This window comes from Cebus imitator, unplaced genomic scaffold (genome assembly GCF_001604975.1).
Source record: "Cebus imitator isolate Cc_AM_T3 unplaced genomic scaffold, Cebus_imitator-1.0 Scaffold52, whole genome shotgun sequence".
Taxonomy (NCBI): domain Eukaryota; kingdom Metazoa; phylum Chordata; class Mammalia; order Primates; family Cebidae; genus Cebus; species Cebus imitator.
This window is the reverse complement of record NW_016107367.1, coordinates 4,879,963-4,895,720: the sequence shown is the minus strand read 5'-3', so window position 1 is coordinate 4,895,720 and position 15,758 is coordinate 4,879,963.

Genomic DNA, 15,758 nt, shown 5'->3' with positions numbered 1-15,758 from the left:
TGGGAAACACAGGATGACCTTGTCGAAAAAAATTGAAAATGAAAATATTAGCTGAGCATGGTGATGCATGCCTGTAATCCCATCTACTTGGGAAGTTAAGGTGGAGGGATTGCTTGTGGCCAGGAGTTGAGGCTATAGTGAGCTATGATTGCACCATTATGTTCCAGCCTGGATGACAGAGAGAGACCTGTCTCTTAAAAATAAATAAGATTTAAGTCCTTTGCAAACAGCCTACCTCCACTCCCAAGTTAATCACTGCTATATCCTAAATGTATCTTTTTAATACATATTAAAGTACTTTCTGAATCTCTGCACACAGTAAAACCTCATTGGTTTTAACTGATGTGTATGGTGTATGATTCTGTTATGAGGATATACCTCAGTTTGAACATACCTCTTCTTATAGTCATGGAGGTGGCTCAACATCTATTATTATATTACTGTGCTTGATACTCTTCATTTTTCATTTTTTTCTGATCTGATGGGTGAACGATGGTATATCATTGTTGTCATAATTTCCATTTGCTTGATGTTGTTTTATAAAGAGTATCAATTATCCCATGTTTATTGGCCTTTTGAATTTCCTCTACTCCTCATTGTCAGTTTATTTTTTCTTCTTTATTGTGTTATTACTACCCTAATTATGAACATGTGTCCTACATAGATTTAAAATATATAGCCAGTTCACCCAACACTATGGACGATACAGTCCATCCTCTTCTCAGCCATTTGCAATGCTACCTTTAAGGCAAATCAAATTATTTTACCTATGTGAGTCTAATTCTAGATCCTTTGTTGAATTTGAAATATAATTTACCTTCCTTTGATTTTTTTCCAAAATTGTTCTAAAAGGTCCATTTATTTCTTTATTTTTTAAATTGTTTTGGATTTCTACACACCAAAACAAATTTTGAATGAGTTTGTTAGAATACCTGGACAAAAACTAACAAACAAACAAACAAACAAACCCTATTTAGTTTTGAGTGTATTGCAATCAAATAATAGATTAATAGGTTAATTAAATTATCTAAAAAATAGATTGATTTTGTAAAAGGTTAATATTGATTCTTTTCACTTATAACTGTAGATATTTTCTCAGTGTATTTGAATTATTTTGTTTCTTATTAAAATGTTATGAATTTCGTCAAAAAGATTGAACACATTTCTATTAAAGTTTGGCACTTCAAACAGTATTGATAATATAGTTACTGGGAACTATTTTCGCCAACTTTCCTAATTGATAATTGGTATTCCAATAAGCAAATATAACATTTGAATGCTGAGCTTATTCAGGTCACTTGTAGAACTCCTTCACTAGCTCTAATAGTTGGCCAGGTGATTCTTAAAAACCTTACTTCCTTACTTGCAAATTATGGCAATATAATTGCTTTTTAAAAAAATGTAATTAACTTATTTTCTTTTGTTATTCAACATCAAATCTTGGGCTTTATTATCTACTCTGCTATATCCCCATATCTAGAACAATGTTTAGTTAGAACAATCCATTAGTAAGTGATTAATATATTTTTACTATAGGAATGGAAAGTGAATGCTATTGATTAATAGTTTTACTCGTAAGTATGACACAATGAAGATTTCCAATAATTGTAATTTACAAAGGTTTCTACTACCTCTAGTATGCCAGGTTTTTAAAAATTCAGGATTATATGGTATTTTCTTAAATGACTTTTATTTTCTATTGAGGATACATAGCTTTTATATCTTTATTATATAGTAATTATTTGTACATTTTTCCAATATTGGCCAATTCTTACATTCATTAAATAAAACCTAACTGATTATGATATACAATTCTTTTAATATGTTACTGGAATCTACTAAAATTTTATTTAGGAATTTTGCTATTAGAGTCATTAATGAGATTGGCCTATAATTTTATTTTACATTACTATCAATATCCATTTTTGACATTAAGTTATAGTGACATTGTAAAATCAGTTTTAATTTTTATTTTCGGCAATATACCAAACTACTTACAATTTAAAACCCCCTTATTACAAAAACACATAAAAATGAAAGATACAATATAACAAGGATCCTTTATACGGGTAGATAAACCACCAATAACATAAAACAAAACGAAACCAGACAACATACAAAGAGGGAACAAAAACTTGAATCATAAGAAAAGCTGACAATAAGCTATTAATGTAATTTTCATTTTCATTATTTAGATACTTCAGTTTGAATGACTATACAGAAACAGGGACATATGATTGCTTATTTAAAATCAGGATAATTGAGACTTTCCTGATTTGATGACAGAAAAAAATTCCTCAAAGAATTGCTAGAAATAAATTTACCTGTAGTTACAATGAGTCAACAATAAAGTTCAGTTGATTTCAAATAGGACTCAGAGACTAAGGAAATGTTGGCTTTGAGGATTTGTAAACATGATACTGTTATGGATATATTGAAGGCTTATATTTATAGAACCAATTTAATGTAGTGTTAACATTCACAAGCTAAGAATATGTACGTATGTATATATAAATTGTTAATATCTTTTGCATTTATGATGAAAATAAAGGCAGAGCCTGTCTGAAGGACACTCCTTTTCCGGGGTCATGCAGTTTTCTCAAAGAAACCCACTAAAGAAGAGTTCACAATCCAAAACTATAAAATAATACAGTAACAATTCACTGTGAGTTAAAAAAAAAAGGCTAGATTTAATAAACTAAGGTTTACAAAATAGAAAATCTAGAATATAGAAATTATAGAATAAGTGCATTACAAATTTTAATTGACTAAATACATTAAAATCAAACTAAAACTACAGGAAAATAATAAGATTCTGTATTAGTCACCTCAGGTTGCCATAACAAAATATAAAGCAATCACATATAATAATTTCCATGATTGTTGAAAGACATAAATTTTCAGATTAAGAAAACGATGACTATCAAACATGACCAATTAAATGCAAAAACACATAGCTTTCTTCACATGTAAGACTGCAGCTGCTGAAAAGACTGGGGCAGAAAGCACAGCTCAAAGAAAACCCTTAGAGATACTCTAAGTTTTAATCAAAGCAGGGAAGCAACCCTATGAAGACTGGAGACAAAACATTAGGTATTAAGAAATCTCCCAATGCAAAGAAATCTTGGATGAAGCTGGTAGAAAAGAGAACTCCATAATGTTCCTAAAAGCTAGTAGCCAAAATTTAAAGCAGAGATCTTCAGAAATCTGGAGGCTGAACAATAAACATAAAGAGATCTTCAAATTTTTGCAAATTTTTAGATTTCCAGTCTGCTGAACATAAAGTTCAAAGCCAGTGTTAAGAATTAAATTAAAAAACAGCTACAATAAAACCCAAACTACACTTACCTTCATGTTAGATTTGTGTAACCCTGGCCACTGGTAGTCTGAAAGAAGAAAAATCTTTTTTGTTCAAAAAATATTCTAGAAGTAATTTAGTGTTTATGATGTCCAACATATAATTTAAGTTTATGAGAAATATGAAGAAGCAAGAAAAGGTGATGTGTGATTGAGAAAAGAAACAAAAAGTAGAAGTATACTAGAGATGGCTTAGATGTTGGAATGATAAGAAAAAAATAGTGACTGTAAATACATTAAAGAATCTGGTTAAATGCTATACAACATGTACAAACAAATGGAGAATTGCAACAGAAACAGAAATCATAGAGAAAAAAATAGAAATTCTATAAATGAAAAATATATCAGAAATAAATTATTCATTAGATGATATTAAGCATAGCCTAGGCATAGGTGGCTCACGCCTGTAATCTCAGCACTTTGGGAGGCCAAGACGGGTGGATCATGAGATCAGGAGATTGAGACCATCCTGGCTAACACTGTGAAACCTCGTCTCTACTAAAAACACAAAAATTAGCCAGGCTTGATGGTGTATGTCTGTAATCCCAGCTCGGGTGGTTGAGGCAGGAAAATAGCTTGAACACGGGAGGCGGAGGTTGCAGTGACCCAAGATCATGCCACTGCACTCCAGCCTGGGCGAGAGAGTAAGACTCTGTCGAAAACCAAAAAACAAAACAAAACAAAAAACACAGACTATGTATCACAGAGGAAACAAATCAATCACCTTAAAGACACCCAGTCAAAATCATTAAATCTGAAACATAAAATGAAAAAGAGAAAAGAATGGAATGTCCGAAATCTGTGGAACACTACTAAGTAGTCTACAAGTCTGATTTGAGTCTTAGAAGTAGAGGAGATAAATTATTAAATAAAATACATATGTAAAGAATTGGAGATATTACTGATGCAAGTATCAAGTAACAAATTCAAGAAAACAACAAACCTTAAGAAGCATACCTTGAAGAGAAACCACATTTAGGCACATTGTAATCAAAGAGAGAAAAACCAAAAATAAAATAAAAATTATAAAATAAGCAGAAAAAAATGACATATACATACATCAATGAGTATAAGAATGATTACTAACTTATAATTAGAAACAACAGAGGCCAAAAACATTGGACTATTTCAAAGTGCTGAAAGAAAAACAAATCAATCAAACTAGCATTTTATATCCAGCAAGAATATTCTTTATAAATGACATTCAAATACCTATATTTCCAATGATTCAGAAGCTGAGAATGTTTTCCTTCAGTGGATATAATCTTTAAAAAATACCACACAAATTTTGTCAATTTGAAGACTTGATGAGAGTCTGGAACTTCAGAAAGGAAAGAAGAGCATTGGAAAGGCTAAATGTATAAATAAATGTAAAAGCTTGTAAAAAAAAATAGGAACTTAGAAACAAAATGGGCATTAAAAACTACTACCTGCAAAAGCTTTTAAAAGAAATGGAAAGCTTAAAAAGCCCCATATCTATTAAATACCTTGAATTCATTCCTAACACTTTCTAATTAGTTTCCTATTGCTGCTATAACAAATAAGCACAAGCTTGGTGGCTTAAAACAACACAAGTTTATTATCTTTTTTTTTTTTTTTTTTTTTTGAGATGGAGTTTCGTTCTTGTTACCCAGGCTAGAGTGCAATGGCGCGATCTCGGCTCACCACAACCTCCGCCTCCTGGGTTCAGGCAATTCTCCTGCCTCAGCTTCCCGAGTAGCTGGGATTACAGGCACACACCACCATGCCCAGCTAATTTTTTGTATTTTTAGTAGAGACGGGGTTTCACCATGTTGACCAGGATGGTCTCGATCTCTTGACCTCGTGATCCACCCGCCTCGGCCTCCCAAAGGGCTGGGATTACAGGCGTGGGCCACTGCGCCCGGCGCAAGTTTATTATCTTAATCTGCTCTTTATTCTCTGTCTCCTTTGAAGCTTCTGTTGTATTATTTGCCATTAGATTTTGGATTTCCAAGTGTGGTGGTCAGAAGTCCAAAAGCTAGATCACATTCTTTCTGGAGGGTATTGGAAAGAATTCAATTCCTTGTCCTTCTAGCCTTTAGAAGCTTCCTGCATTCCTTGGCTAGGCCTCATCCTCCATCTTCAAAACCAGCAGTGTGACATTTTCAAATCTTTCTGACTCTGATTTCATCTTCTGCTGTTTTTCTACTTTAAACAATCCTTGTAATTACATTGGATTTACCTGTGTAATACAGAATAATCTCCATATATTAAGGCCAACAAATTAGCAACTTTAATTGTATCTACAACCTTAATTCCTCTTGCCATAGTAACATATTTATATATTCACGTGCCACACAATATATTCACAGGTTCTGGGAGTTAAGACGTACATATGTCTTTGAGATGCCATAATTCTGCCTTTCATACCTGCACACTAAGAAAACTCCAGGCTCTGAGGGCTTTATTGGTGAGTTCCAGAAAATGTAAGGAAAAAAAATACCAATCTTACACTCTCTCAGGAAATACAGAAGAAACACTTCTTATCTTGTTTACATCACAATAAGTCTCATACCAAAACTTGACAGTGACATTTTTCAAAGAAAATTATAGACTAATGTTTTCGTGAACATAGATGCAAAAATCCCTATTATATGATATGATATTTTTATATATTGAATCTACCAATACATACAAATAATAATATTAAATTCATCATAATTCTGTGAAATTTATTGTAAGCTGGTTATTGACTATTTATATTTGAAAAATAATTAAAATAGTGTACACATAAATTAATAAGAAAAAATATAAGATTATTTTAACATACATAGAAAAAGTATTTGATAAAATTCAGCATCCATTTCTGGTAAAAATTCTCACAATTACTTCCTTAATTCAATAAAGGACACTTAGGAAAATCCTGCAGCTTCTATAATAATAGATGATAAAACATTAAACACTTTTCCCCTAAGACAGGCAAAAGTGTCTGCTGTCATTAATAGTGCAATAAGGCAAGAAAAAAAAGAAAAGAAAATGTTACATTAAATATTAAAAGGTAACTGGATTTGGTGGCTCTCAGCTACAGTCCTAGCTACTTAGGAGAATGAGGCATGAGAATCGCTTGAACCTGGGAGGTGGAGGTTATGGTGAGCCAAAATCATACCACTGCACTCCAGCCTGAGCAACAGATCAAGACTTCATCTAAAAAACAAATAATAATAAATAAATGAATAAATAAATATTACAAGGATGAAGTAAATCATTGTTATTTAGAGAGAATATAAGTGTGTTCATAGAAAATCTTGTGGGAAGTACATAAATATTACTAAAAATAACAAATAAATTTAGTAAAGTTGTGATATACAAGGTTAAGACACAAAACAAAACTTAGCCGTATTTCTATATGCTTCCAAAATAATTTAAAACTGAAATTGGAAATATATTACCATTACAATATCATCAAAATATCAAACAAGGAATATATTTAATAAAAGACGTGGAAGATTTCCACACTTGAAAAGGAAAGTTTGTGGAAAAGGAAATTTAAGAAGACCTAATTCATGGGGATATATAACATATTTATGAATTAGAAGATTCAATGTTGTTAAGATGGCAATTTTTCCTAAATTGTTAATAGAGATTCTATGTAATTCCCCAATCAGAACCCCAGCAGCCTTTTTATTTATTTTTTAAGTTGACAAGTTGATATAAATATTTCTATGTAAATGCAAAGAATCTAGAATAGCCAAAATTATCTTGAAAAAGAAAAACATTACCTGTTTTCCAGACTGTAATTAACAAATTGCATATGGGAGGCAGGGAATACCTTAGTAATTACTACTATATAAATCATGAATTTAAACTCAAAGCTTGAAACCTTCGGAAGGAAATTAAAGAATATCTTTGACTTTGAGTTAGGCAAACATTTCTTAGAAAAGACACAAGAAATACTAATGACAGGAGAAAAAAATAATAATTACATGTCTTCAAGATGAACATTTGTCTCACCAAATGACACAATTAATAAAATAAATATAAAAAAATACAGCATAGGGGAAAATAATTGTAGGATATTTGACAAAGAACTTACATCTGGAATATACAAGGAACATGTGAAAATCAGTAGTAATGGTAATAACAACAAATCCAATAAAAAGAACAACATCTTTGAGCAAAAACTACACAGTGAAAACAGAAATGACCTGTAAGTACACCGATATAAGTTAGAGCCTGTTAGCCGTTCAAGAAACGTGATATAAAAACACAGTGAGATACCACTTCATATCCAGTAGAATAATTAAGATTAAAGCCACTGACAATACCTAACATCTGTCAGGATGTAGAGTAATTGGAACTCTTAGGCATTGCTGAGGGAAGTGTAAAATAATACAATTACTTAGAAGAATGTTTTGACAGTTTCTTATAAGGTTAAATATATGCCAATCCTATGACCCAGAAAATGCACTCTTAAATATTTATCCAAGAAAAACAAAACATGCTTACATGGTTTTTTACAAAAATGTTAATAGCAATCATATTCGTAATAAACAAAAGTTGTAAACAACCGCAAAATCTGTCAACTCTTGATTCATTAAATTGTTATATGGGAATACAATATGGGAATACAATGGAACACTATTCAACTATACAAAAGAAGAAACTACTGATACATGCAACAACATGATATATCTCAGATACATCGAGTGAAAGAAGTTGGACACAAAACCATTTATGCTTTATGACTCCATTTACTTGAAGTTCACAAACTAGCAAACGTAGTCTATTGTATTAAAAATCAAAAGTATCTCTTGAAATAAGGGTACGTTTTAGGGCAATAAAGATGTTCTCCACTGTGTGTGTGTGTGTGTGTGTGTGTCTGTGTGTGTCTGTGTGTGTCTGTGTGTGTCTGTGTGTGTCTGTGTGTCTGTGTGTGGGGGCATTTACAAAAAGTTGTACAGAAGTGCCAAATTCCATCACACTGAACACTTATGATCTAAACATTCTATTTATAGAAAGAATACCACAATAAAACAAATTTTTACCTAAACACATCAAAATAAAATTCTAAACACTAAAGACTAGGAGAAAGTCTTCAAAGAAACCAGAGAGAAAAGAATAGATTCATTACATTGCACCGCCAGATTTTTGTTAACATATTCAAATGGCAGTATGACGTCAGGAAAAAATAAATCCCTTCCATATGTTTCATAAAAGAAATATAAAAACTCAGTGCACAATACCTTCTGGAAACAGACCAAAGAGAGCAATCAGAAAAAGATTTTAATTGTATTTTTAAAGTATTTCAATGTATTTTAAAGCTTAATTTTCATAGTAATAAATTATAAAATTGATTATTTAAATTATTAATAGTACATTAATCATTTAAATGCATGTATACTGCCATAAAAACAATTTAATTGAGAGTTCAATCAGGTATAGAAAAGGTAATTAAGATATTCCTTAAATGAAATATCTAATGCTTGAAATGAAATACTTCTGTAGAAATGTTAAAAAGCAAACTGGATGCAGAGAAAGACTAAATAACAAATGTTGGAATATTAATTTGAGACATTTCTCCAGACTATAGTACAAACAGATGGAAAACTCGACAGTACAGCTGTGTTTCATATGGAATAAATCCAGAAATTTTAACATCCATCTCACTGAAGTTGCAATTGAACAGGCAACATTTAAAGACAAGATGGCTAAGGATTCCTAGAATTAAAGGAATTCAAGACACCCCAGAAAGAAAGATCTCACCAATTATCAAGCAGAATTAATAAAAGAACACAAATAAGCATACCTATCTGCTTTCTATTGAACCCATGAAAATCAAGCATTAAGAGAAAATCCTGAAATGTCACCAATAAAAAGATTATATTATTTACAAGGAACTGAGAATTCAATTTATCTCAGACTCTTATTAGCAAAAACCACAGTGCAGGAAGACACTGGTAGAATGCTTTAAAAATTAATAAGAAAAGAAAATTAAAACCACAAATTTTATACCCAGGAAAAATATCATTTTAAAGTGAGTGTGAAATGTAGATACTTTTTGGACACAAAATAATTCAGAAAGTCACGGCTTCTTCTGAACTTTCTGTAGCAAGGAAAAAAATTCACCAGAAGGGAATGGTGGAATTTAGGAAGAAACTATAAACTAATAAACCAGTTAGACATTGGTGATTATAAATAACTACTGGCCATAAAAATTATAATGTACAAGTTATACATTATAACTGTAACTATAATTTATAATTATAAACATTTATAAATGTATAAAAGCCAAAGCTACAGGCAAGAGTAATGTGGGGAATGAAAATGTGAAATTGACCATGGGGGAGAAAAAATGGAAATAAAAATGCATGAAGATTATTGTCTTAGGGTGAAAGTGGAAATATTTCAGCCATTCTAATTTACTTTATTTACTCATTGTAAAGAGAATGCATTCCTATATTATCTGACATTTTATTATTTATTTATCTTCTGAGAAAGAGAGTCTGGCTCTGTTGCCCAGGCTGGAGTGCAGTGTTGCAGTCCTGGTTCACTGCAGCTTGGACCTCCTGGGCTCAAGTGGTCTTGCCACCTCATCCCTCCAGTAGTTGGAATTGCAGGTGCACGTCACTACACCTGGCTAATTTTTTTAAAAAAATTTTGTAGAGACAAAGTCTTGTTATGTTTCCCTGGCTGGTCTTGAACTCCTGAGCTCAGATGATCCCCTCACTCCTTGGCCTCCCAGTGTGCTGGGATTACAGGTGTAAATCACCATGCCCAGCTGACACATACTTATGGTAGGAGAAAAGGCTGGAAAATATGCCTCAAATGTTTATAGAACATGGTTATTTGTTGTTGTCATCTTGTAAATAGTCTATATTTTTCTGACTTCTTCCCAGAATAATTAAATTTGCAGTACAAATAAATGTATGTATTTGTAATCTCATACATTTTTTTTAAAACATAGAACAAAAGCTTAGAAGAAAATAAAAGGTGAAAGTGTATTTCTCTAAATGGTGGGATTATTGAGGCCTAATTGTGTTTTCCACTTTTCCTAATTTTTTACAATAAATATTTTAAACAAAGGAATGAATAGTTAGACAACAAAGTGCCTCACAGCTCATCCCCAGGAATCAATACTTAAAAAACTTGACACAATATTTGTAGTTAGTAGAAACCTTTGCAAAATTATAAAGTTATTCTTGCAATTTTTTTTTTTTTTTGGTTTTCCAAATGCATTTCATCATGTTTTATTTTCAGGAGCTTTTTGAAATCAGTTTGCCTTTGGTTGGTTCATATTTTAGTAGAGATAAAATTCTCTCTGTCCCCAAAGAGTTCACAGTGTGAGAGGAATGTCAACAATAATTAGACCGAAAGATTGGGAAAACGGGAAATGAAGACACTATATCGCTTTACAATGGAATCAGCTTCTCTGGCTACATCATAGACCACATTGCTAACTGCCCAAGAGGTGCATTGAGCTTATAAAAGTTCCTATTTCTTCATATGTTGCCAATGCTTTTTCCAGAGTCCTCATGTGTGGGCTCTCCAGAGAAATGGGAAAGAATTTCTGGACTCTGTGCTTCAAGACTTAGGGCAAATTATAAAAAGCCACTTGTTTCAAACAGCATGAGTTTTTCAAACAGGGCAGACTAGAAATGTATGTCCATCTCCATCACTGAACAGTCGGACATGAGTAAGATGGGGATGGTGTTACCTGCTATTCACTCTGCTGTCAAGGAAGATAAATCTCAAATGCACTGGTAATGTGTGTCCTCCACAAATAGCCATTGTTACTTGAAATATCTCATCAAACCAAAAAGGAAAAAAGTCTGATACATGGGGCTTTATAGAGTTAAAACAAAAGGTTCAATGACTCAGGTTTCCACCTTTCAATCCCAAATCCTGCAAAGAAGCCCCCAAATCATTAATACGTGAATCAGCATGAGATTCTGGTAAAACAGGAATTTAAGGTCAAATAGATCTTGTTTCAATTTTAATTTCTGAAATATCTCTGGCAATGCCTTAGAATAAAAGAGCTAAGCTTCTGAATCTCAGTTATTGTCATCTGAAAAATGAATACAGTCAAACCTATTCTCAACAACTTTTTGGTGAGGATTAGCAGGAATCAATAGCTGTTATCATTATTCACAAGTAATAATATGTTGTACTTTCTGAGTACTTAAAATGCTCCAGGCACCATGTTATGTATGTTTTACGCAAATCATCCTCACACAGCTCTGTGAAAGAGGTGCCACTCCAATCCCTGCTTTATAGATAAGGAAACTGAGGCACAGGGTGTCTAGACCCATAGCTCTCACATACCTCAGTGAGCTCATCACTCATGGCTTTGTAACAACAGCCAGTGTTACAAAGCAAGCACAAAAAGATAAGGCCTGTGTTAATTTTGTTTGCAGACCAAGTTGTTCTACTTGTTTAAAGCTTGGGAAGATACTTTAAAATGGCCTTTTCCACGTGCAGAGATGGGTGTTCCACTAGAAACCATTCTCAGCCATTTACCAAGAGTTAGTGGGTTTCCAGCTCTTCTGTGTTCCGAGGGGCTGGTGCAATAATGCAAAGCAGTTGGCTTCACTTTAGATTGGCCTCTTCCTGCTCTTGCCCAGTATCAGACCCTGTCATGGCTGATCAAACCCCCATGGCTGACCAGTCTGTAAGTCTGTGCATGCGGAAGTCATAATCTTCTCTCTTAATGCAAGTCATGCAGGGTTTAGTAGTGTGGAATTTGGACTTTTTTTTTATTAAAAAAAAAACAGTTTTGTAGCTGCAAAGGTAAGCTGAAAATTTTTTTTTAATAAGATAATTCAAGATGCCAAAACAGGAGAATGTGTTGACTTGAAGATGGGCATTTTTATTTTTAAAATCTAAAAGTGAATTCCTCTGCTTCTCATTGCCAAGTTTAAGATTCTATTTCTCAGTAGCTCTGATTGCTGAGATATTTCTAATATTTGTTGTAAAATGCTAGGGGCCTTCTCAACTTTGTAGCCTGTATGCTTTGGGGACAAGTTGCATTCTGAGGTAGACGTTAAAATAAGAGCTAAGAAAGTTTTAGAGATCTACTGAAAGATTTTGATAGGTTGTCAGTCTGTTTCTAACAGGGCAAAAAAAGAGATGAATGTCTTCATAAATTACTTCTTTTAAAGGCAAAACAAAATAGTTTTGGGGCTTGGACTCCATTAACCTACATTCAAATAGCATCACATTCATACTTTTTAATACAAATAATTGCTACTTTCAATCTTTTTCCAGGATACATTGTACAGAGCTTCATTTTAGCCAAGACCATATTATTGTTTTTGTTTTATTTTGTTTGTTGTTGTTGGGGTATTTTTGGGGTGCATTTTCTAATCAGTGGATCACCCCACCAGACTATGAACTCTTTCCAGAAGACATGGAATTAAATTATTTCTGTTTCTCCAGCAACTGTCTTAAGACCTGACACATTCTATTTCTGTACAGAATTCACTAAATTTCCCAAGTTCAAAAGATGGCCTGTTAAGTCACAAGTAGGCTTTCTGTGTTATGTCTTCTCTGAGCTCTATTAAAACAAACAGCAAAACAATGGAGGAGAGCTTTTGAGGATTTCACATGTTCAAGCTTCTCAGCAGAGTTTCAGCTCACATTATTTCTCATGGACCTGCTCTAGGTCATATGTTTTGCCTATTTAGTGGCACAGAAACAAGTAGCCATGACCGGCATTGGTCAGAAGGCCCTGTCACCTTCTAGAACTGGTTCAGCCCTTTGTGAGCTTCAAGGCCTTGAGAATTGCATGTCACTTCTTTGAAGCCTTGATTTCTTCACTCTTAAAATGGGAATCCCAGTCATGACCATGCCTGCCTGATGGGGAGAGCACAATCATCTGATGAGTCACCATTGAAGAAAGTGCATGATGACGAGATGGCAGAGGGCCCAAAAATTACCCACATCCACACGACTGACTCTGTCTTCCACTCAAGTGTTTGGCATCCCACAGAGGTAAGGATGGAAAACTACAAATAATCATAAAATGTGGCCCACACTGCTGAAACAACTCTTTCTGCTTTTCAGGTGAGGATACTGTAGCTCAGAAAAGTTAAGTCACTTCTCTGTAATTGTGTATAGTAAAATGCCTTGGCTAAGGTTTGAACCATATTTTCTGACAGCTCCTAGAGTAATCCTTTCAAAAACAACAATAACAGTTATTCAAAATGCTTATAGAGTCATATGCTTTACAAAATTCTCCCATATATACTCTCAAGGTGGATGCTTTCAAAAAGTGGGCTTGGGTAACATTGATGCACAGTAAGATGATTTTAGGTAGTGTGCAAACCAATATTTAGAACAAACATTAATAGGTACCTGTTTTTTCCACAATAAGAAGTTTCTTTACAGTATGGAATATCGGTTCTTCACAGACAGCAGTGATATAACGTTTTCTTTGTACTTTATCAAATGAAGAAAAGTTCATTTAGAAAAAAATGTTAAGTGATAAGATTGCAAAGGCAGTATTAGATGAATGACTAAAGTTTGACAAACGTTGGTCAAATAGATCTTCAAGAAGCTGTCATTAAAACTTGAAGACATGGTGCAGTGACTCAGGCCTATAATCCCAGCATTTTGGGAAACTAAGGCAGAGGATGGCTGGAGGCCAAGATTTCCAGACGAGCCTGGGAAACACAGCAAGACTCCTGTATCGACAAGGAAAAAAGCTTTTCTGAATTAGCCAGATATGGTAGCGTGCACCTGCAGTTCCAGTTACTCGAGTGACAGAAGCAGGAGATCAGTTGAGCTCAGGAGTTGGAGGCTGCAGTGAGTATGACAATGCCACTGCATTTCAACCTGGGTGACACAGCAAGAACCGGTCAGAAGAAGAAGGAGAAGGAGAAGGAGAAGGCAAAGGAGAGGAGGAAGAAGAAGAAGAGGAGGGGGAAGAAGAAGAGAAGAAGAGGAAGAAGAACAAGAACAAGAAGAAGAATAGGAAGAAGAGGAAGAAGAAGAAGAAGAAGGAGGAGGAGGAGGAGGAGGAGGAGGAAGAGGAAGAAGAAGAAGGGAAAAAAGAGGAGGAGGAAGAACAAGAAGAGGCAGAGGCAGGAACAAGAAGAAAATAAAGCTGAAGACATTCAAGACATTAACATCATTTTTTAATTAGGCGACCACATTCAGAGAAGCCAGAGGTGGCGCAAGACTCTCAGTTATTAAGGCCCAAAAATCAAGAGCGACAGTAATTAAATCCAGGGTTTCTAACTTTAAAATTGTATTTATGACATCACCCTTCTCTAGACTGCTTTCATTCATTTGTTCATCTATTAATTCATTAATACATCTGGTTAACATATCCTTACTGCACATGATTACCTTCAGTGACATCAGAAATAAACCCAAATGATCCAACATGAACTGTATCTTGCTTCAGCTCATCTTGACCCAAAGATCCTGGTTAAAGGCCATTACCTTTTTCTTTGCAAGGAAAGACACAAAGTGGTTTCATTTGAGCATCCATCTCCCAAACCTCACAAGTCCAGGACTGAAAATATCCTCTATACTGTTGAGAGTTAAGTTTCTATTTTGGGGAAAGGTGATCTCCTTGGTTCAAAGAAAAACATTCAAAAAGAGGGACCAATACACAGAGTACATGCAGCATCTTGAACATTAGATATTCTACAAAATGAAATGCTGATCTATGAGTAAAGAAATCAGAACCATATGGCTTTTCCTCCCTTAATAGACATATGTGCTTTACAAAATAGGGAGAAACATACTTGGCAAGATTCTTCTCAAATTTTACTCAAACCACAAAACTTTAAAAATATCTTAACATGTCTAATGAACCCAAAATGTGTCCTTGTTCACCCAAATTAATCTAACACCATTCTAGTAAACATTTATACCTACTATGTGCCAGGCATATAAACATACACACACACACACACACACACACACACACACACACACACACACATTGAAAGTGGGAGATGTGAATGAATGCAAGCAGTGTGTAGTGCAAAATAATGTATTGATATATGTTTGTGGGAAATACTGTGAGAACTCAGAGGAGAAAGAAATAAATTGTGCCCCAGAGTAAAGCATTGGTCTGAGGACTGCTAAGAAGAGGTGACGGCCAGGTGCGGTGGTTCACGCATATAATTCCAGCACTTTGGGAGGCTGAGGTGGACGGATCACCTGAGGTCAGGATTTCAAGACTAGCCTGGCCAAGAGGGTGGAAACTCCATCTCTATTAAAAATACAAAAATTAGCCAGGTGTCGAGGTGCATGCCTATAATCCCAGCTACTCAGTAGGCTGAGGCAGGAGAATCACTTGGACCCAGGAGATAGAGGTTGCAGTGAGCAGAGATCGTGCCATTGCACTCCGGCCTAGGTGACAGAGCGAGACTCTGTCTCAAAAGAAAAAAAGAGAGAGAGAAGTGGTGACATTTGCATCAGGCTTC